Source organism: Channa argus, chromosome 21, assembly GCF_033026475.1.
Source record: "Channa argus isolate prfri chromosome 21, Channa argus male v1.0, whole genome shotgun sequence".
In the NCBI taxonomy this organism is placed as follows: domain Eukaryota; kingdom Metazoa; phylum Chordata; class Actinopteri; order Anabantiformes; family Channidae; genus Channa; species Channa argus.
Window position 1 is genome coordinate 13,232,070 of NC_090217.1, and position 24,649 is coordinate 13,256,718.

The window sequence follows — 24,649 nt, forward strand, 5'->3', positions numbered from 1 at the left end:
TTTAAAGGATGCAGACTCTTAATTCAGACGGAGCTAAATACTTGAATAAGAGGGAAACGCCTTGCCTGGCTCTGTCCAAAGGTAAAAAACTAAATGTACCTCTGAAACTCAGTATTTAAAGAGCTAATATAGCACACGCACTTGTAAGGCAGCCAGTAGAGACTGCGGGAAGTCAGCACATCGAGCCAAGAAATAGCCCAGCACCTGTACAAACCCCTACTTCTTGTTTATAGTGTCTTTTGAACTGATTAAAATAACAAGACACAATGTGTTAATTGGTGTGTTTGAGAGGTGTTGGTACGGATGCTTTGCTACTTTTAGACGGAGCCAGGCAAGCTGTTCTCCTGTTTCCAGTCTTTGTGCTAAGCTAAGCTAACCACCTCAGAGTTAACAAGCAGATAGTGGATTCTTTGCAGCTCCAGACACCACACAGTAATGTCTGCACTGATTTAAATGATTCATGACTGTCTTATGTCTTGACCCATTTTTATTGCTTTTATTGTGACAAAGGGACATGTTATCACCTGGATCTGTGTCTCTTTTCTTTTCCTCCTTTTCTTTCAGCCTCATTTCATTCCTCATTTACATAATATATTTTCCAACCTGCCTTGTACGCACAACCTCCCGCTGTGTTCACCTGTTTGCTCTCAAATGAGCTAATCTGTATGCCGAGAGCTCAAACTGTACAGAAAGCCAAACACTCTTTATTCCACATTTTTCTGTGTAGTTCTTCCTTCAATTCCTCCCATTTCTCTCTCAAAAGATTGCTACTAAATTTGCCATTAAGAGATTGTGACCACATTTAACACCAACAAGGATGTTCCAAACATAGAAAATGTGTATGAAAATTGAGCTTGAGTCAATTAACATTCTTTCACTCAACTCAGAATCAAATTGAGACTGTTTAATTTGATCTTGATAGAATATTGATTTTTAATTACTTCTGAACAGATTGAATATGACACTCTCATTACAAATATGGATCAATATTTAAATGATGAAGTCAGCTTCTCCCTAAATTGCTTTTATTGAAACCAGTCAGTCTCAGGGATAATATGTTGACGACACTGATCTGACATGACTTTAGTCCAGACCAAACCCGAGGCTGTTTATCAGTAAATGTTTTCTGCTAAACACAGAGGCCCAGACCTGACATTAAGACCCTCCATATGTGGTTGAATATGTATATTTTATTTTTAATTGTTGTTTTGAAAGCCATCTGAAATGTGACACTCGACCTGAGACTATACTGAACACTACAACTCCCATGAGCACTAACTACACACAATGTTTGGTCATTGGTCCTTCTGGAAGTCTGTTGCCTTGCACTTATGCTAGTGACAGACAACACACAGCAGTGTAAACAAGACGTCTCTGTGGAGAACATGGTGGAGATAAAAACTGGAGAACATATTGTATGTGGTGGCACATAAAAAGTGTAAAAACCCGGAGACAGGCCTGTCACAGTAATTACAGTATCAACTTATCATATGATATTTGTATATGACCTTGATGTTTAGGGCACTTTAAGCCAAATGCTGTGTCACAGATGTACCTTAAACTCGGGGTTTGTGGTTGTAAATGCAGTGTTAATGGACCAATTCCATTTGTGCAAAACACAGCCAAGCATCTGCTTCTGTCAAAAGCTTAAGGTCTGCTGCGGCTTGCAGGTGAGGAGCATACAGGGACCCTACAAAGTGTAGGTCATCTCATCATTGGTCAGAAAGTGTTAAGGCAGTTCAGGGAAAAGAGTAACTTAATTTTTCTTTAATGTACTCCAGCTTACTCATATTGGTATAATTTAATTTCAGTAATTGGAATGCATTACGTCTCGGTGATCAAACTGTGCACTCTTCCTTGATGTCATATGTCAATCAAAATCTGGAATCTTTAAAGTCTGAAATATCCCCCCCCCCCCCCCCCCCCCCCCCCAATTATTCTTGTCTGCTCACTTGTTGTTTTTAAAGAAAGATGTCTATATAATGCTAATCTTTAACATTTTTATTGGCATATCAATCCGCTTAGTCACTGTTAGGTTGATGTCACCATTGGGGAATGTCAACAAAGCTTTTTTTTTTTTTTCTATATTGCATGTTACTGAGAAATAAATGAATAATTAAGCAAGTAAAGTTAATAACCTGTGATTCTTAGTGGAATTGCAGCACTGGTAACTAATATAATCAGGCCAGGTGAGGCTCCAGTGCAGAGGGTTGATGGATGAATAAAGATCTGGCAAATGGAGATGAAGCTGCATGTGGGTGCTTGTTTGTTTTGCTCTGACTACAGGAAATGTAAGAAGCTTAGTGGGGGCCTCAAGAGGATGAGCCTATCACTAGTGTTTGTCAGCTCAATATATTCTGTTTCCTATAATAGGGCCTAATTAAATGTGTGTTTGCATAGTCAATAATGAATCATATAATAACTTTGTTGCTTAAATCAGCGTGAGTGGCACTGCTTCACATTAAAACAAGCAGGATGTGTAAACATTTAGGATGTTTGAATTAAAAATAGCAGCTTCCCCGTGGGTTGTACACTAATTCCAGTCACTGGGGAAATTTTAATAATACTGTTGTGGAGTTTCATAGGAAGGATGTAACAACAATCAAACTCAGTGAAAAATTCTTAGCATCCTTCTTGACATAGTGTCTTTGTAAAAGGTATCAATGAGAGAAAAGTCTTGAACAGGCAACACATGTAAAGACCAGAAATGTGTGGTGCACCCTGTGTCTCTGGCAGGTTACTCATTTTAGATGGGAATGGTGAAAACTTTGACAGAAAACTCCACCATGCACATGCTCTATGAACTTATGCATGAACCTTTTTTTAGACTAGATACAGTCAGACCTCATGTTCCCCAGAATAGAATAGAACAAAATTAAAAGCAATAAAAGTAATTTGTCATTTCTTTTAGGGCTAATAATAAGCCCTTTGTCGAAATGAATGGGCTATAAATGACACTGGTATGTCCTTTATAGCTCTTACAGTATATTTCTATCTTTAGTCGTTTTGCATTGTATAATATAATGTGAGAAATCAGACTCCACTTTATATCAAGCTAAATTAACTGATGTCCGAAATAACAAATGTTTGTAATTCACAAAGAGATGATTGTGACAGATGTCTAAGCTGATGTGTTTTTGATGGCTTATTTGTTGGCAGATACTTTGTTTCTTTCCTGTGGGTGTCAGGTGATTGACAGTACATGAAAACAAACACAAAGCCATATGAAAACACTCAATTTGAACACGAGAATGCCACAATAAAAGGGAATAATGTAGAAAGCTAAATCCGTGCATTGTGTTCACTGGGATAAATTATCTCAATCCAGTGGTTTTTACATCTATGGGGAAGTTGTGCTTGATTCTGAGCAGCCAGTGTCACAACAAAAGCCCTCTCGTGACCATGATTGAACCGTGGCATCACCAATAATGGTGGCTGTGTGCAGATAGTGCCAAGGAGAGTAACAAAACGTTGTTTTCGGTGAGGCCAATTCATCTCGGTCACAGGACTGAGCTTTCCTTTCTTGTTTTGTTTATTTCCACATCTGCTTTCGTCTCTTAACTTCTGGTCCCTGTCACCAGGTATTCTGCACCGCAAAGGCAAAATGCCATAACATTGTTAGGCAAAATGTAGTTAAGACCAGAATTTGACTTGTTGGAATTTGTTTTCACATTTTCTAAGCCACAGACATGTCACTCTTGAAGAAAAATATGCGGAACATTTTATAAATTTAGAGCCAAATCCGGTGAAAGCTACTGTATTTGGTGAAATATAGAGGTGAAAACAAAACATACTTTTTCTCCATAGCTGTTTAGTGGAGCTGTTCGACTTAAATATTTGCATATTTAAGTGTGTTAAACAGTAATTGGATTTATGGAATTCTGACATTTAAAATTCATGCCCAACAAAAGCAGATATATTGTGTGTTAAAACTTTACAAAGGTACACTGCAGCTTCTAGGTCTTATCTAAAGCCTGTTTTCTTTAATATAAATAAAATAAACATAAAATGAAGACATATTATTCATCTTTTTAGAGAGTCATCTTTAAATCTTTAAAACCTTAGTTTGATCTACTTCTTTTTATGTTTCTTCACAAGTAGCTGCTGTAGCTGCCTGTAGGTTTTCTATACTTGTAAGAATAATATTTCAGTAACGCTTTGGAGATTTATTTGAACTTGCCACAATTGTCCACTTAGATTGAAATATGAACTGATTTGATCTTAGTGGTCAGTAGTCAAAGGTCAAAATCACTGACTCTGTCAATTTGACATTCGTCCAGTTGTTACCAATGTAAAATCTCAGGACCTTGAAGGAATTTCATTACTTGTGGCATAAATGTTCACTTGGCCTCATAAATTAACGGATTACAATAGGAGTCTGAACAGACATACAAGTAAATTACAACTTGACTGGTTGTTGCTTTCAACCGTAAGGCAGTAAATGTCGTGTGTACTGTGTCTACACTTCCAGTGTAGACAGGAAGTTAAAGGACAAAAAAGAGAAACGCTTCTTTGTTACTGGGAAAGATGATGTGAATGAGAAATTGGGACTATTCTTTTCATCCTTCCAGATCCATTTGGATTGTTACCTAAAATACTGAATAATCAAATTCTACTCCGGTATTATTTATTTTCTTCACTGGACTTGGAAATGTGGATTCAGATTCCTGTCGTTTAGGTTCTTAAAAGACTGTATTTAGAATTGACCTCAACTCAGAGGCCAGAGGCAGCCATTGTCTAATGACAGCGGCAGTGTGTTCATCTGTCCAAACAATAATTGTTCCATCTGTCAGAAGACAAAGTGGGTCACAAAAGAAACCATATTGGTGGCTGCCACCTCAACTTTTATCTCTGATTAAACTGTTTGAATCTTTGTGTTGGACACCCTACTGGACACTGGCCGTATGTTCCAGCTTTTCCCTCTGATTAAGCCCTTCTTTAGATTTATTGGCCATGGGAAATAATGGGAAACACAGCGAATGTAGAAGTTTTAGCCCATTACTCATGCTTTTATTGGCACCGGCTCTGTCTGGCACCTAGCCAGTGACCTGCACAGAGGACAAAGCAAGTAACGCCTCTCCTGGCTCCTGGCAAGGAAAAGCATAGTGGTGAGGGGGTGGCTGTATAGAGGAGGAGAAAGTGAGAGAGGAGACATGACAGCAGTGTAGGTGGGTGGTATGAGGATAGAGGGGCAGGAAATGGTTTAATAATTTACAAAAAAAAAGCACAGCGGTCCAAAACTTATCTCAAAACAATTTTGCCATCCCCTTGTAATATAAAAAGGGGTTAGAAAAAATACAAGTAAACACCAAACAGGGATTTATAATAGTGTCTAGACAGAGTAGTTGGTCCCCAGGGTGGCAATACAAAAATGAGTCCCTGTGCTCTCTGTGATAAACCTCAAGTTTAAACACGTAGGTGGGTTATAAAGTACTGACATACACACATTTATGTATATTTCAAACTGTCCTGTTACTGTTTTTGTACAGATAGCAGTCCACAAATGTAAAGTGTTTGGTTGCTACCTGGAAACTTGAATCTTCTTCACCCAAAATAAGAAATATTTTCCTATTTGGTGTATTAGCAATGTAGTAATACTTTTCTTTAAATCAGGTGTTAGCAAGATGATGTATAAACAAACATTTAAAGCGACACTTGCACATTTTCTTCAGTTTACTTACCACGACTTGTACTTAAACTGAGAGTTGTTTAAATGTCATCTGAAATTTGTTAAAAAGAAATAATGGCACTATAGATGTCACAAAGTGGCATTTAAAAGGCAGAGGGGCTTAAATTAACAACCTATTGAGTTGCATTGTGGGAAATGTGAGGTAGAACTCAGTGTTTTGTCTCCTAGCAATTACACATTAATCCTGCTTCAAAAAATGTAATGATGGCTGGAGAGAAGTTTTAATTATGTAAAAAGAAAAAATGTATTTACATATTTGGCACATCGATGAAATGCAGTTACTGAAAATATTAGTAAAATGTTCAAAAACAGTTTGCTTTCTAAGCAGAAAATCCAGATTAGCAGTACAATAGCAAGTTTTAGTGTCTTTAGCAATATTACATATTTTATCCTTATGCTTTGACGCAGATACATTAACCTTAACTAAAGCGCAACAGTCATTCGCTTTGTACTCTCAACCACTTTGTGGCCACTTCAGTGACATTAAATCAAGATAAGTGTAATACTTCATTCATTCATAACTTTGCCTGGAAATAACCAAGGCAATGATTATGCTGCCACCACACCAGAACTAGGGAAACAGTTCTTATAGAAGTATGAAGTAATTTTTAGGAAGAAGGGTTGTGGAGACGTGTGTGGGTGTATTTCAAATGCTCCAAATCAGTGTAGTTGCTAAATTCGTGGAGTACCTATAAAAGGAACAAACACAAGGGTTACTGATTTACTGTATAGGCAAATTTAAATGACTAAATAAATTATATACATACTTCACTTGCTACTGTAAATCCTTTCTGATATTTTGTTTTTATTTGGTTTTTACTAAATGCTTAAGCTGATTCTTGACCTGCAGAATTCCTGCAACATTCCCACAATTTTCTGTTACTGTACTCGTGAGTGCACTGCTTCCAGAGGTTATGTATGAGTGAAGCTCGCGAGGTTCAGATATTCACAGCTGACTTAAAAGTGGAGCCAATTTATCTCCACACATCTCTACATTATAAATAACTTAACAGAAAAGCCTAATTAGTGGTAGGTGTAAAATGGCGAAGCTGAAATCTTTTCATGTTCTAAATTGTTCCTTACAGCTACACAAATTGCTCTTGCCACCTTAAATTGGGGTTTAAAAATGACTTCCAAACTGTTTGGGGCTATTTTACAGGTGCAGCAGTTAAGATGTGAAGACCAGGTGCAAAATATGGCAACCTTGCGAATAGTCATAATTGGTTTCACTGGTATATGAAACTTGGATCATTCCATCTCAATGTGTCCAATAGTTCCTTAATTACCCTTTACTGTATGCACGAGCACAGAATTATATGTACAAAGCCCATTTCCAAAAAATGCCTGCAACACACTCAAAAAAAGTCACAGAGGCAAAATAAGGCTGAAAAGTTTATCAAATATTCAAGTAGTGCAATGCTGGATTCCAAATGTATCCTGATTGGCTATGAATGAAGTAGTTAGCAAAGGCTCAGTCTGTGGCTCACTACTTTGTGCCAAACTTTCTGAGAGATCAGTCAGTTCAAAATCAATATGTCTTAATGCCAAATTAAAAATGTTCTACCATCTACCGTACATAATATTGGGAAAATTGTCAGCATGTAAAGACTCAGGACAGAAAACACTGCAGAATGTATGTGACCTTCAAACCCTTGGGTGGCATTGCATTTGAAACCCACATGCTACAGGGATGAATATAATGAATATTGCTGAGTGGGCTCAGCAGTACTTTTTAAAGCGGTTGTCAAAAACAGTTCACAGCTGCATTTAGAAATGTAACCTGAAACTCTAGGAGAAGGGAGGAAGCCATATATCAGGTCTGTAAAGAAGTGCAGCCAAGTCAGATGGACTCAGAAGACAATGTAAAATGTTTTTCTGTGGTCAGAGGAATCCGTGTTTTAGCTTGTTTTCACACACACAAAAAAAAACTGATGTGAGGTTCTCTGTGACAATGATGAAAGCAACCATCCAGGCTTTTATGTGTGAAGGTATAGTGCCATCAGTGCAAAGATATATTTCGAGAGCTTAAAACATGTTCTCTGGGGTTTGTACTTTGCAGTTCTTCCAGTGACTATACAATAGTATAGCATCAGTGGACACATACAGTCTTCCCTCCCCAAATTCTTGTAGAGGTCAAGACTCTGTTAATTGCTTTCTATGCAGTAGATGGATCACAGTGTTAGAGAGGAGGCAGGAAGGTGTCTGGGGGAAAAAAGACACACACACACCCATACAAACAGATGCATGAACATTTAAAGCGTGCATGCACAGTCTGGCATGAATGCCAGCCAACAGAGACTGTTATCAGCTAATTAGTGCTAGTAGCTGCAGGGGCCAAGCCTATTGACACCGCAGTGACAGTTTTCTGGTTTGAGTGGCACCGTCAGCCGACCAACCATGTCAGTCTGATTCAATTATAAATACACAGACGCTCGGGGGAAAAAAAAATCACAAGTACCCCTAAGGAGGCAATGCTGTGCTTTCAGAAGCTGTGATCATTTGAGCGGCCGTATGGGTTATTGTGTGCAAACTGACTATGCGTGTCCAAATGACTGACGGATCTGGGCAAAAAATAAATAAAAAATATTTTGAGTTTGGCCTCAGGCTGTGCCTGACATCATGTCAGAGGTATAGTATAGAAATATACATAAAATGAACAATTATTGTGCTGTAGCTGGTGGGCTGGGTGGGGATTATACAAGCTGTGCTATAGCTTTTCACTATTGATCCTCCTCCAGTGGGATTGCTTTCACTCCCAGGATCCTGGTTTCCTTTCCAGCATCACACTGAACAGAGCAGAAGAAGCTTTTTAGGAATTTGCAACAGCATCAATTCTTTAGGTTTGTAATATGATGAAATTTTTGGCTACAGGTGTAATAGGTTTCAGGGGCTGTTGAATATTCATAGAAAATGTGCCTCAGGCCAGGCTACCCGAAAGCATATTGCTAGTTTCAATAACTGGAAGGCTTGGCTAATACGAAGGAGCGGAATTTCCTCATTACCTCTTTTTTTTCTTTTTTTTTTTTTTTTACCTCTGCTGGAACTTGGATGAGGTGCAGGAAATCTACCCAAAATCATCTCCTTTTAATTTTCCCTTTAACCACAATGAAGTTTAATTTAATATGAAACACTCTGCTTTCTAAGTTTGACTTATTCTGGTTTGAGATGCTGGGCACCTGCCACCCACGTTTTGGCTCGCTTTTATTGATCAGTGGAAACATCCTATTATAGCAGCACTATCTCATGCTTTCTAGCCAGGAAGAGATTATTTGGGGTATTTGTGACGTAACCTGGAGCTAAGCAGATGGGACAAAAGTCTATCTGTATGAGGAACACACACACACAGATGGAGAGATGTGCCAACATTTGTGCTTCCCAGTGTTTCGATGTTCTGATCTGATACACTGAAATTGATAGAAAGAGCTGTTGTGTTTTTTTTTTTTTTTTTTTTTTTAAAAGAAAAATAGCTACAGCAGATCTGATTCTGACTATTGGTGGCATGTAGATAAAGAAGAACAGGGATTTTCCAGGGGATGCATAGTTTATAAAGCTGGCTGTTCTCGTGCGTAAATGGCAAGAGCTGCGTTGGAGTGGATCAAGAGGGAAGGAGAGAGAGAAGAGGGAGGGAGGAAGATGGAGAGAAAGTGACGGAACGACGGAGCAATGTAGTGAAGGACTGGTGTAGAGAGAGAGAGAGAGAGAGTCAGTCAGAGGGAGGGAAAAACGAGAGCTGCAAGGCGACTTGCTTGGCAGTGTTTGCCTCTGCCTCTTCAGCAGCGGGAGAGATGTGCGTAACAGGCAGGGGAGATCGGTGATCATCATCTGCAGGCTGAGTCTCGCTGGAACACCGTGCGCTCTCCAAGACGGAGACACACCGAGGGGCGCAGCCCGCTCTGTGGACCCTGAGGTGAGCGGGGATCTGGTGAAGCCGCCGAGAGACTGTTGAAAATAAAAGGGGCGAGGAAAAGAAGTGTTGTGTGAGGGAAGATGTTAGCCCTACATGCGGTGATTGGGGGTTAATCGCCCTTTGCTTGGAGCCACTCTGACGCACCGGCGGCGAAGCGAGTGCGCTTTTTTTTCTTTTTGGTTGTTTTACGGATCTCAACCCTCGAAAAACATCATCTAAACTGGACTATCAAGTGAGGATTTCCATGCTTGGGGTGAATTCCGAACTAGATGGCCAACAGATCAAGATCCGGTGGGTGTCTGTGAGCTGAGGTGGAGTGTTTCTCTCCCGCTCCACGGCTGCCTCTGTCCGCCACCAGCCTCCCTACGCCAGGATGCAGCTGCTCAGAGTTGCGTGGGCACTGACCGGAGCGGTGATCTGCTGCTTTCTCATTCTCCTCATTCACTCCCGTCTGCTCAAAGAAGGTAATCTCTCGCAACCTCACCGATGTACAGTTCTTTTTTTTTATGTGGCCCCACATTCCCTGTAGTTCATATGAAGTTTTCCGCTGCAATAATCGCAGCGCGTTTGCGTGTGTATGCGTCGCGTCAGCGCAATCGACTTTTTTCACTTGGTCGCACTAAGATAAAAATCCAGTCTAAACAAGCCTGCACTACCTTCGTTCGCATGGGCACAGATTGCATAGCTCAGGTTTGATATTTGCCACCTGCATGTTCTCTCATCAACACATCCTCCGCCGAGGATAATCGATTAATCAGTTTTGTGTCATCCAAGAAATCAGTTCAAATCAAGCTATGGAGAAAAAATAGTATTTCAATCATCAGGTCTCTGTTTGTATAGAATACTGATTTGTTGAGAACGTTTTCAATAGATGGCACTAGAGTCTAGCTTTAGGGTAACATTGAGGTCAGGCGGCTCTAACGTCGTCCCCTTTTACCTTTTCATGGGTTTTTTGCCACTTCTGTGTTAAAGCCTAGATGCATTTCAGTCCTGGTCTTCATTCACACGCCTCCCAGTGAACCTCAGTGCTACAACACACTGTCCAAAATATCCGTGAAATCTTTGCCATGCAGTATGGATGGCACAGCCTGCAGACATGGCTGCATTGTGGCATGTGCTGAAGCTTTTGGCGGGTGAGGGGCGGTTAACGGAGTTTCATTTGTTGACAGTCAGCGGAATGCATGAGTGTGGTTTAATGAACCTGGCAAACATCAGAGACCATATCTATCACAACATAACTGATGTTTTAGTGATACAGATAGGTCCTTGTACCAAATTATTAATTCCACCTACAGTGAAGCATAATGAATACAAATCCTACCTGTCTGTGGAGAGATCTTCACGCAGAGGTTGAGTACACTTACTGCTCAAACTCCTTATGAAAGTCAAATGTTGTAACCCAGAGAATTACTGTACTGCGTGAACCTGGCACAAGAAACAGCACTTAATAGTCCCTTTATACATGTATACCCCGGGGCGAGCAAAGTCTGTTTGGCACTTAGGAAGTCATGGGTTTGCTATTTTTTTTTTTTTGCAGAGGCGCATGGCTTGGGATGGCCATTCCTTCCCTCCTCCTGCCGTTCCTTCCTTCCTCCGGCGCAAGGGAAATATTCAGGTCAAGTAGTGGCAAACACTCTCTTCTCACTATAGTGACCATGAATACTGTGGGGTAGGAAAATGTCCAGGCGAGAGAGAGAGAAAGAGAGAGGGAGAAAAAAAACTTGTCAGTCAGCCAAAATGGGAGACAAGGGGTGCTCAGGATTTTGTACTGGCACATGTCCCAAAACTTCCATTGGAGTTTTAATGTACTGTGGCATGCTAGCCCCTTTCCACAGAGGTCACAACGAGGATTGTGTGACCACCTAACAGTATGCAAAAAGTGCTGCTGAGGGCTGTGATAATGAGAGGTAATGAGAAGGACTCTCATTAGATTCAGGCCATCAGCATTGTCGAGCTTGTTGACTGGCAAGGCAATATTTTTGACCTTCACCACTGAGTTGTTTGTCTGTATCATGTTGTGCCTTTACACCGAGGTGTTTTTTCCCCTAAGTCTGCATTTTCTTTGCTTTCGAACTTGACACCAGATAGCTTTTACTGTAAGCGGCCGGTTGCTTAGTTGCATGAAAATGCAATTTAACTTCATTATGGTTTATAAGGTCTACGCTGGAATGGCCAGAGAAAAGAAAAAACACAAAGGCTTGAGAATATGCTCTCTTTAGGCTACCGAAGTGGCCAAGGTGAAAGGCAACTTTAAGGGCTAATAAAAAGTACTGATAAAATGAATTCAAAAGGCTGCATTAGTGACTGTCTTTTGGGGGCGAGGATAATGAAAGGCATGCACAAGGGGCCAAGAAAAGAACAGACCCCTTTTAATCTTCCCTCACATATTCCTTAATAAGAACATCAGGGTTACGCAACACAGCTTGCTTCAATGTGAGTTGGGGAAAAATAAAGAAAATATTTTTAGTTTTTGCTCTGTAATGTCACAGATTGATTGCCTTTTCACTTTGGTGGATCCAGGTGGTATGTTACGTGAACATAGGCAGAGGTTTGCACATATCCTGCGTTATTATTGTTTAAAATTAGGGGTGCTAGCTAGCTATTCTGGCAGCGCTCATGAAAAACCCAAATCTCACCCCCTCTGCTCCCGCTTTAGACAGCTGAACATGTCGGAGTGTATTTTAAGGGAGCTGTTCACCTCATTGCATAATGTTACATGGGATATTGTGCACGGAGAAATGAGGATGTGGCCAGGGTGGACTGGGAATGGGAATGTATTAAAACATTATGCACAGGGATTGTGGATACATTTTGCCAGATTACAGTCTAACACTGTCCACTTCATTAATTTAGGCAATGGAGCAAATCACGTTTTGCTCTTCGTTGGGTGAGTTGTCGCCACATGCCAACAGAGTTCGTGAAATAATTCCTGCTGCAGGAATCCAGTGGTAAATCCAGGGCAATATAGGTAAAATTATGACTTTCATTCCAAAAATTAGATAGTGTTACTCAACGATATGAAACAACTGTACTGCATATGCCAAAAGCTCTTATAGTTAACTTCATTCGATTTAGAACAGAACAGCACGTAATGAAAATTGCTGAAAAACATGGGTACTTCACAACCCCCTCGTTTTTTTTCACTGTTTTATATAGTTTTCGTGTTTCTCTCCTTGATCTAACGCAATCAAAGAAACAGTCTGGGTCATAATAATGGGTTTAGCTGACTGTAAAGGATGAGTTACAATAATAAAAATAAAAGTGTTGCCACTCATTTATCTGTTAATGCCATTAGAAGTGTGGAGGGAAAGGTGCTCACATGGATGTTAGTCGTGCAAACAAAGCAACTCATTTGATGCACTTATGGTGATTATCATTGGCATTACTGACAAAGAGTAGCTGGCAAGCATTACAGTGTCGAATTGTGATCCAACAGGTTGCTTGAATGACATTATTCACATGATTAAATTTTATATATCTGTCTTGTGAAGCTGTGAAGAATTTTGAATGCAGAGTTTATGATCTATGAAATTCAAAATGCACGACTAGAACCTGCTACCACTCTCAAATTGATTTGATTTGTAGTACACAGATTTAAGACAAAGTCGGGGCAAATTATTAAACCTTTTAAGATAAAGATAGAGGGAACTATTGTGTTTTATGCTCAGTTTTTATCTGCGATTACACAAATACGGAAGGAAAATGTATTGAACCATTATGCGCAGGGAATGTGGATGAATTTTGCACCATAAATTTCTCACCATGTCCACTTCAATAATTCAGGCAATGGAGCAAATCTCGTTTTGCTCTTCATTGGCTGAGACATTTGTCATGCGGCAAAGAGAGCTTGGCAGGTTCATGGAATAGGTCCTGGTGCGGGAATCCAGTGGTGAATCCAGGGCAAATCATCTAAAGTAATGTGTAAGTTCAAAAAGGGTCATAACCATATGTTACTCACCATTATTGAAAAATGAATTCAAAGGAAAATGTAGGCACGCTGTAGGTTACAATTAAAGTTATGAAGATCGGCTACGTTCTCTCTTAATACTGGACAGAGATCTGGACTTAAGTGAAATTCAGCATGAGGCAAGATTTATTGTTCAACACTAGAACATTTCCCTCTCAGTTAGGGACATTATTTTAGAAAGATTTTTTAAGTAATGTAAAGCATGATGACATCTTAAGGCCTACAGCCATGGAAGAGATGAATTGAACGATCTCGAGTGATTGATCTGTAGCTTTATGATGGACATGAGTAGTAATCCTCAGACAGAACTGTGTGGGCTATAAGCAGCGGATATTTTTTAAAATATAAATGTCATCTGAATCTTTTGCCATCTGTTATTTAGAATAAACCCCTGTGTGGAAATCTAAGGAAACAGGCCTGAGAAGACAAAGGATACAATTTGATTTAAAGCAGATTTCAAGTAAGCAGCACATTTAGACATATGGTGTTACAGAGACAATCCCTGGTAAATCCCTCTACTAGGCTCCTTTTTAACTTTACACAGATTGCTAGAAGACACCATTCCTGTTTTATACATCAAAGACAGGAATATTACCTGAAATGTCTCTGTGGCAATGATAAGTTGACTTGCAGTACCGTCACATATTTCCTTTTTATTCATTCATAAAACCTCCCGTCTGCTAAGGTGGTTACTCGCCATCCTCTACAACCAGTGGAGCTGACGACTACAGCTGCTGATCCTCGGGTAAAACCACAGGGTGAGCCACAATGGGCTAAAGTGACAGAGATATGTGGACCCACATTCTGCCCTTGACATCAGGCAGCCAAAATCAGTTTTCATTTACCACTGCAGACTGACACCCAGTCCTGGGGATCCTCTTTAACAACTACACAAAAAGTATTGTAGATTCGATTGGGCAGCTCTGCTTGGAGCAGAACGGGGCGGATTCTGACCAAGCGGTAGTTAACGCTTGCTATCATGCACACACGTGACGTGTAGAAAGTGAAGCCGCGTTTTAAAGACATGGGCGTATTACTATAAGCTCCTTGTGTCTGCACTCCAACCTGAACGTGGACTTATCACATCATTCATGTGGCCTTTATCAGCCCATAACTATGAGTTTGTAGCTGACCTACTACATTCTACTAGTAGGCTCAGTAGGTGTTTATCATGAGGTCATGTAGTTGACCATTGCAGAGCTACAACCTATAAGGTTTAGGCACAAAAATGTCTCGCTTAGGTGTAGTGACAGATTTGTCTTGACACCCACCCAACAAGCCCTGACCTTATCTCTAATTTAAAGATAAGTCACCAACAGTCATACCTGCTCCTGTCACATTTACTAGGCTCCCTAGATGTCCCTTGGTTATCAGATCTGTAGAAGCTCATCTAATGCACCAAAATTATAGAATGACAACAGCTGATAATACCCTATGTCAAAAAGTCAGATAAGTTTGTCACCCTTCAAATGCTAATTCTATAGACGTAATTTGTGTTACCTGAACAAAACGGCTTGTTTGTGGATGGAGACATTTCTAACATCCACCGGAGAGGTCATCCGGTGCCTGTTTACCTCCAGACTTCCTGGTGGAATATTGCCAAATCACATCACCTTTACACATCCCTTAACTGAAAGCCGGAAGATAAAGGCCATTGGACACCATAATGTCTTGAATATGGCCTGCCCTCAACTGTAGCTATCAGCATGTGACCCTATTGCCTGCCAGTGACTAGCAGAACCATCAGGAATGACCAGTAAAATCATCAGGTTCCTCGACTGCAAATTTGTAGGATGGCTGGCTTCATGCAAACTTGTTCAACTCTGCACAGTTATGTAAGATATTGGACTGCTACTCTTTTTGTCATGTCTTACTCTTTATTCTGCATAACTCTTCATTTCTTGCTGTAGAGATTTGAGGCTAGTTATTCATCTTCCTGAATATTTGTGCCATCTGTGAAAATGGTGTTTCATTTTTCCATTAGAGTATTAATTCCGTTGGTGCAAAAGAAGCAGGAAGCTGAGTGTACTTCAGAGATAATCCTTAAAAGGCATGGTTGTTTGCCTCCCATGACCTCTATCTACAAGATGTAGATTGTTTAATTACTGCCAAAGACAACTGCAATATGAGCCTTGAATTGAATATGACTTAAAAATGCAGCAGCCGAGGTGTAGTCATTAAGTATTTCTCCTTTTTTAAGCATCTATTATTCATCTGCAGAAAGGAGGGATTTTAGGAAACTCAGTCCTGTAGCACAGCTTGAGGCTCAAGTGACATAAAGATAATATGCGTGTATTTAATGCCGCAGTAATACTCCTTTAGCATACAGAAGCGATTTCAAAATCACCGTGTTTTACTTGGCAAATCCTCAGCGATGTCAAATCCCTCCCAGCAACAGTGCACACAGGTAAGCGGAGCATTCCTCCAGATGTAATCTGCTGTAAACCGATTTAAATTGAGCTCAATTTATCTTTAATGGTCAGTATCAACTCTGATCCATAAGGGTAATGCACATTAATCAATTGCATAATTGATTCATTACTTAAAAGGTTGGTTAATTAGTGCACTTCAGTGAATCAATCACAGTTGCAGCAGGAACCTGTGCTGGTTTTTCAAGGTAATCTAAGCCTACTCCAAACAACCCCCTTGTGTCCTATGTCCAGGGACACTTTTAATCTGTGTGTGTGTGCGCGCAATCTTTAATATTTAGTCATGCCACTCGTTTTCACAGTTCCTATTGATTGTGGGGCAGTAAAAATGCGTGCACTATTGCACAGAGTTTTTCTAAAATCCTATTTATTGTGTTTGTGCAATGCTGTGGGACACTAAAAATTGAAGTATTGGGAGTTAGACTTATGAAACGCTGACTGTGAGGATGATCTTTCTTTTTTTTTTTAAACTAGAAAGACTTACTGGCCTTTGCAAATAGTGATGTCAGGCAGCAACCTAACACACTTTTCACATACTACACATTCTCACACACAAACACCGCCCTTCCACCCATGAAGTGCCATGTGAACCTCCCAGAGGCCCTAGCAGTCCGAGCTTTAAGACCCAGAATTGAGCTACTTTGTAAAACCTTGAATCAGCAAGGACATGCACGATGCTTATGTCTTCCATCCTCGGGCGCATTAGCGCAGTACAGATGCTGGTGATAAAATGTGTAACACATGCATTAAATTGTGGCACAGATCTGCAAGCTAGCACAGATTGCTAGATTGTACTCTGCCTGGATTTAAAGGTGTGAGTAACTGCATAAAGGATTGAGCAATTTTAATAACCAGCTGCCTCTTTAATTAAAACATCGTGCAGTAGTAAGGGAATGTGTTCTGGTCACTGCGATCTGCTGTAGAAATTAGTCATGGGAGTGCATGTACAGATTGAATGAGAGGTGGAGTGTTTGGCAGAAGATGTACAGACACGGAGTAGTAGGACAAGAAGGAGGGTCGGTAGTTTGAGAGGTTAGAGACTAGCAGGGCCATTTGTCTATCAGCTTGTCAGCTGGTGGGGGAAAGATCCTCTCAGATCAGCATTTTCCTTCAAGGAAGGGCAGATTCCTCTTGCAAGACGTCCATCACGACCATCTCTCAAAAAGATCATCCGTCCCTTCGCACGTCTAAATGAACCTTACATATCAGGATGCACAATCTCAAAGGGTGCTGATTATAGAGAACTGAGCTGGACTCTGATATTCATAAGCTACCTCCCTCCACACTATTGATTCACTGACACCCACTAGGGTTTCTGAATGTGATATATCCACAAATTCTTTAGGAAATGATGGGTGAAAAGTGTGCTCACCCCTCTGTGGTTTTAATTTGTGCTTTCTGGCTGTGTCAAAGGTATATGCAAGGTGATCCCTACGTTCGATCAGTAGCCATGTCTGTGTTCATCCAGCTGATCAATAGCTACTTAAGAAATTTGATCTCCTTTGTGCATGAGATCACAGTCATTTGAATGGATTGAGAAAGGACGCTTCTCTGTCTTTACAAAAGCTTGGCCCCGGAGGACATTGTGACACGAATGTGGTGTCTGTGATAACAGGCTCGGTCATGCTTTATGGATTTGGTGCGTTCGAAGTGTTTTTTTCATTACCATTTCACAGAAATGTAGGTTTAATCTGACATTAGCTTGGCTATAGTGCATTATCTTTTCGTGTCAAAGGGGCAGAATATCACCATTGCTATGCTGCTCCACCGAAACAAATTGCATGTTACTCTTTAGAAAACTAATGGAAGCTCTATCGATTTGAACAAGGCCAGCCACTTGCTTTGTCTCGGCTGTCAGATTGTGTCTAAAGCAATTTCATAAAGATCATTATTGTCTTTTTTCGTGATGTCTTGCAGCTAAACAAGATCCTTTTTCATTCGTTCCTGCCTTTGTACTGCATATGGCGGTAGCTTTTATGGCCCAATTGAAAATGATTTAGAATGACACATAATGAAAATCACTAAAAAACATTGGCACGTCACATCCTCTTAGCTTGTTGCACCCTGGAATAGATTGCTTGTGGGGTTGCAATTTCTATCCCCGATCTAACGCAGTAAGAGAAAATGGGTTTAGCTGACTGTAAAGGACGAGCCGCAGCATTATGGGTCATAATGAGCGGTGCCACTCATTTATCTTCTAATGGCATTAAAGTGTGCGGAAGGAAAGGTGCTGACATGTTAGTGATGCAACAAAGCGAGATAACTCAACATGTTTGTTCCATTTATGGTGCTTATCATTGACATAACTGAGTTGGCAAAGCTTAGAGTGTCAAATTGCTTGAATAACATTACTCAGATGATTGCATGTTGTATCTTGTTTGTTTGCTGGGACCCTCTTTGTCCTAAGAAGTATTTTCAATGCAGAATCTGTGATCTATGAAATTTAAAAGACACAACTGAAGTCTTAGTACACAAAATCAATGCAAACAAATAAAGTTTGATGACAGACAAAACAGGCATGTATTTTGAATAATCCTCTGCTGGAAATAACTAAGTGCATATTTTTTGGAGTTTTGGCTTTGGTTTGAACTGTAGAAGAGCTTGACTTTGAGCAAAATCTCCCCAGGCCTCTGCAGCTGTTAATAGCCCCCTTTTTTTACAGTTACATCGTTGCTACATATAGTTTTATGCTTATGTTTACAGCTCTGTCGATACAACAGCAGGCGGAGGAGAGAGAAAGAGAGGGAGGAAAAAAAAAACAGCGACCGATTCCCTCATCATAATCATTACGGTCCATTCCACATGGGGGAGAGGAACTTCATTATTGTACCTGCAGGGACTGTTAAAACCAAACTCATGAATACAGAAGGCTTTCTTCCGTGATGTGTTGTTTCTTTAGCGCGTTGCTGGCAGGAATTTTTTTAAAGCCACGTTCTTCTCTTAAAAGTAATACATTCAGGATTTGCACTGTGTACACAATAATTTACAAGTCATGCTGAGTGTTCATTGCTATGGGTGCTAAAGCAGCCGGGGTCTGCCGAAACGCAATGTACATTTTTTTGTTTGGTATGCATTGATGTGTCTGACTCTACCACACTGACCATCCTCTTCTCCTCACACAGAGTGTACCCAATATTCTATATTTCAGAGGTTATTATCACCAAGAAATTCACAGTAAAGGCATGAATCAAATGCACCCTCGATAGCATTTCACCACAAAAGAAACTCAAAAAAGGTGGAAAAAAATCACATTTTAATAATGATATGTATTCAGCAAATGAAATCCGCCAGGCTTGCACATTTGCCTTGCTGAACAGACAATAAATTATACCTTGTGCACCTCCACATAAGCCCAAGGATAATACCACATCCAATGAGTTGAAAGGAAAGAGGACTTGTGGGATGCAGGAAACAGAATGCCCTTGCTTAAATCAAACAGCAGGGAGAGCAAACATTGACATGTAGGTCCTGTTGGTGTAATTTACCTCCCGCACGTGTTTTCCCGTGCGCCTTGGAGCACATCTGCACAAGGAGGACGGCATGTAAAGCCACAGCCCCGCACTTTCTGCAGACAAACGTCAGAGCCGCAAAGTTCAGTCAAGTTAACATGCAGGGGTGCAGTGAATTGCAGACATATGCATTCACACACCCAGAGTCCTGCAAATATACATTGGAGCATGACAGACTGTGTGCGCTCTCATGTTTGCTTTAGTACATTGCAGAGTGAATTCCTGTAGCTCCAAGTCTAATTTATCAAACAGACTGTGAGAGTGTGTGTGTGAGAGAGAGAGAGAAAAAGAGAGTGACTGAGAACTTTCAACATACATTTCAAACACCAGTTTTTTTTAAAGATAGTGAATAAACGCTGCGAGCAAATGTAAATGTGCATGCACAGACACAGAGGCAGCCGTGTATATATATGCATACGCAGTCAAAAAGGGTCACTTGCCCACACGCACACAACAGAGTGCGGCAGGTTCTTATGGGACTCTGGAGAGGATGAAATATTGCTGCAGAGGCCACACACGTGCACAGTCCACAAGAAAACACACACACACGTACATACAGATACAGACACCGTTGAAATCTTGTCAAAGATAGTGGCGTGCGTGAACAGAATGTGTCTGCTACATGTCCTGCATGTCAGCAGCCTGATAATCTGACACATAACGTGCATACACACAGAGACAGACATAAACGCGCGCACACACAAACAAATACATGGATGCTAACATCCATATAATGTTAGCATCAGCTTTTATGGCAACTGATGTATCAAACACATCAAAAATTGTCTCCCTATACTTGTGAGGACAGTCACTGACACAATGCATTCCCTTGGCCCTTACTCTAACCACTCTAACCTAATCTTAACCCTAACACCATGTTTTAACCATCAAAGCCTTGGAAGTTGTGCGGACTGGCCAAAATCTCCTCACAGCACCAAGAGGTCTTCAAATCAATGCTATCAAAGCAGCATTCGTCCACACGAATCCACAGCGAAATGAAGTCATGTACAAGCACAGTACCCAGGCTTTCTGACATAAAGCAGGCAAAAACAGAGCTGACGTCATGGAGGCGCCGCAGAAGTAAAACCAGTGACATCTCAGCCCTAATAGTGTCTGATAGGTAAACAGAGCAAAGCCACCCACCTGCCTTTTGGCCCAGGTGGAACCACTTGAGCAAATTGCCTCCTTAATTGATGGACTTGAACTGGTTGCTGTGTGCAACTTTATGTGCGTGTTTGTGTGGTGTGTGTGCAAGTGTGATTGCTGCGGTACGTGCTGGTGCCTGTGGCTTGGGGAGCAGTAATAGTGGAAAAAGAAATCCGTCATCTAGTAATGAAATAATTGGCTCAAACGGTTACACGTGCCTAGACACACATGCATGAACACAATTCTACTTGCACATAAGTACATACACGTGCACACACACGTATGTGTGTGAGAAGAATCTTCTCCTAAATTCTTGTATGTACTCATTCACAAACCACGAGTGCAGATAAGAGTAGCGAAGATGCCCGATGCAACATTTCCTGTGCTTTTAGCTACAAATAAACTAACCCAGTGGCTGAATATGGACAGACTGTGAAAGCAAATGAGGCAGAAAGCAACAGACGGATAAAATGTTGAGATGGAGGACGATGAGGGAAAGAAGCAATGGGGACTATATGCATACACACACGCAGGAGTAAAAATTGCATAAAAGAAAAGAAATTGGAGTAAGAGTACATTGATGACGGAGGAGGGGAGCAAGGTAACGAGAGAGTGTCACAGGTTGCTGCCGATGGGTTGCTTCCTGAAATAAATTATTTTTGGGGGAGGGTTGCCATGGCAACCTAGGTAACGGCAGACTGGGATTGGTTGTGCTAGTAACCTGCACCAGCACTGAGAAAGACACACACAAAAACAGGATATCATCCAAATTCTTTAAGTACAGTTTAAATCCCTCTAACTTTTGGTTTAGCCACACAAACACACGATTATCCTGTGTTTCACTCTGAAGATGACCATGATTATTAGTGTGTCGTCATTAATATGAAAAAGGGCCTAATATACTGGTTGAGCTGGAATTTAATGGCTTCTGAAGATGCGTATTGCTTAGCGTCATTCAGCGAGTGACATGGCAGAGGTTTGGGATGTGAATGTGCTCAGTGTCGACCGAGAGTCAAACTGTGGATCACACAATTTATGAGTAAGAGTTTTTACAATTTCAAACTTAGGCTGCATCATGTCACAGTGAAAAGAAAACATTCCCTGTGCTACGCAGTGGAAGCATTACCGCAATATCAGTATCTCTTTCAAATAAGACGATGAATCAATCATTAACATTTAATGTGTTATGGATCAGTTATGAGCCCTTAACAAGACCATTTTTAACTTTGCAGTTTATATAAACACTGTCTTGCAGTCTTGTGCCTTGTTTAAATAAATGTTTGTAATCACATAAATGTTGCATGCAATTATAAAGGGTTAATAAATTTTTTACAATCCACTGGGACAGCAGTTGTAAATGTTAAAAGGCAGATTATAAATAGATGTTGGTCCAGAGTTTAACAGCTGTAGTAGTAGCAGTATAATCTATAAGTCACCCTCATGATAACCATGAATGAGCTCTAAAAGACATAACTCCTACCGGATCTCTCATTTAATGGTAATACACATAAAGGTGAAGATGGCTGACATGAGAGTTCCCAGAAATGAAGCCTTCTGGGCTACAGTTGCAGTACAAGTTGTAAACCCCCTCCCCCATATTGACCCTTTTCCTCTGACATTAACACCGGTGATACTGTTGTGGCTGATTGGTGTATAACGGTTGTGTAGAAAGGCTATTGTTAGATGATGTAACGAGGATGTAAGGGAAATTTCATTTTAATTTTGTACACGATCATTTCAGCCAACATTTTAGAATAAATGTATTATGATTGCAATGATCTATTCTGTGTATGAGAGCTCATATTATATCTTACTGTTGTAATTTTATTTTTAAGTGTTGTGTTGTGAGCAGAAACTTGTTGTTCCTCTCTGGTCCAAGGTGAAATACATTAACACGTTGATCCTGGTCCCTGCATTTGCATCACTTTCTGCTTTGTTTTTAAATACGAAAGCTCTAAGTACCATGAAAACCTAAGAAGATAATCTGACTGTTATTTTCTCATATCTAAAAATAATCTATATTTCATGTTCCTGATCTTTGCCTTTCAATGGCTCTGTTTTTAAAGGTTAATGGTTTCTTTAATTAATTCTCATTCGAGCATCTGACGTGTTTTGGAGTGTGTGGGGATGGGGCAACTTGAGTCGAGAGGCAGTCTCATTTACTCAGCGTCCTGAAAAGAGATCTATAATGGTTCTGTGCAAGTACATGTGTTTTGTAGTGAAGCCTTGTGGAACTGAGGAGACAAAAGAGAGGACTGTGGGAGAAAGCAGTGTGTGTGTGTGATAATTGTTGTGGATGCAGATGTGGGGACGCTTTGCCAGTGACAGTCTTGGCAGGGGGCTGTATAAGGTTGTGTAATGCCTAATAAAGTGTGTGCGCGTGCAGGTAGGCAGGTGTTTTTTCAGGCTTTGTTGTGTATACATGTGCGCTTTCCTATACGCAGTTGTGCATCTTGATACACTCCAGTCAGTGTGTGCAAACCTATTGTGTGTGTGTGCTTATAAGCCTGCAACACAGCCAGTCAATAATTAGCACAGACAGCAGGGGGAGGATGATGAGAGAAAACAAGAGGGAAAACAAAAAAAGGAAAGAAAAATACAAAATAATAAGAGCAAGCGTAGCAGAGTCCCGCACCCACCCTCTGGTTACAGTGGAAATCCAGATAAGAATGTTTCCTCTCTTATTCCGCTAACGGGGCTCTGCATTGGCTCTGATAGAGCCTGAATACCAATTACATTGGCCTGGCACCTCCTCTACTGGCGATCGAGACAGAAATAGGGGTTGTGGGAGCAAGAAAGCGCAACAGTGGGGGGCCACAGAGGGACATACAGAAGGTGGCAGAGGGAAAGATGAATGCAAGGACAGAGGGGCACAGAGAAGATCCCGCTGAGTCTATGAAATGATGATGGGATAGAGATTAAACAAAAGGAGTATAGAGAGTTTTTGGAGCTGTAAAGAAGTAGCACATAACTGTCAACACTCAGTGTCCACAACCTTTCATTCTCTAAAGTGATCAAGGCAGCGTAACGAGGTGTCACCTCTTCATTTTTTTCTGTGACCTTTTTCTATGATGTTTAAGCTTTTTTCCCTTCCTGAAAGTGATGGCTGACGCTCGGCCGGTAATAATAGCGGAAGCCTGATGATAGCTCTGGTGTTGAAGCCAATGAATAATTTATCTTTTATGCTGCACCGCAGTGAGCACACAGTCTCTATTAAAGCACAATGATGGTCTGTGCTCCAGCTCTAGCCCCTGGCTTTATTATGAATCCACACACGTGAACATGCACATACACACTGTTGCCGTAGACACATTTGAATGCACATAAAACCGAAAACTTCCTCCACATACTTGACATGTTCACATCTCTACTTTTTCTCCTGCTTCCCTATTTCCTTCTCTTTTATTATGCAAAATGCTGTTGCCCCAGTAAGCACTGCTGTTTCCTCTGTAGAAACACTGTGTTGCCAAAAGCAGGGTGCAGGATGAGAAGTCAGGTTGTGATGAACTCTGTAAAAATGGCTGTGGATATGCTACAATGGAGGAGGCAGTGCACTCTTTAACTCCCAAAGCACCGACATTGTGTTCCCACTTGCTGTGATATACAATGCATTATTTCTTTTACTTCCTGTATCTCTCTTGCTCCTATTTCTCAATGCCAGCCGCTTTTTTTTTTATTGCAGGAGTCAATTGCCAGGCACTGCCTTTGTGATGGGCACAAAGAATTTGTTAGCTTTGAAAAGCAGCAACTGTGCCGAGCCATCAACTCCTGCTCATCCATTACTGTGGAACGCTGCGTGTACAGGGCACATAGTTCTCTGCTGCACTGGGAGTTATTGTCCTCTTCCCATGTATTTGACTACACACTCTGTGTTTTGTTAAATAAAAGGACATATTTTTCTGCAGTAAGCAGGTTTATACAGTGACTTCATGTTAACATGTGGGACGAATTGTTCGCTGTGATGATTTCGGCAGCACTACGTACTTTTAATGGATTCCTATA

The 24,649-nt window shown here is 40.7% G+C and overlaps 1 protein-coding gene across 3 annotated transcripts in view; it reads left to right on the top strand.

Annotated features, from left to right (window-relative positions):
* tafa5a (TAFA chemokine like family member 5a) overlaps positions 1–24,649 on the top strand; it is a 145,786-nt gene that overhangs the window by 33,946 nt on the left and 87,191 nt on the right. The window contains exon 1 of one of the 3 annotated variants that reach the window (XR_010911977.1): positions 9,215–10,060. The exons of the other annotated variants lie outside the window; for them this stretch is intronic. The gene's annotated coding sequence lies outside the window, so the exon portion shown is untranslated. Of the gene's footprint in view, positions 1–9,214; positions 10,061–24,649 lie in introns of those variants that run through there. 3 annotated transcript variants of the gene reach the window in all.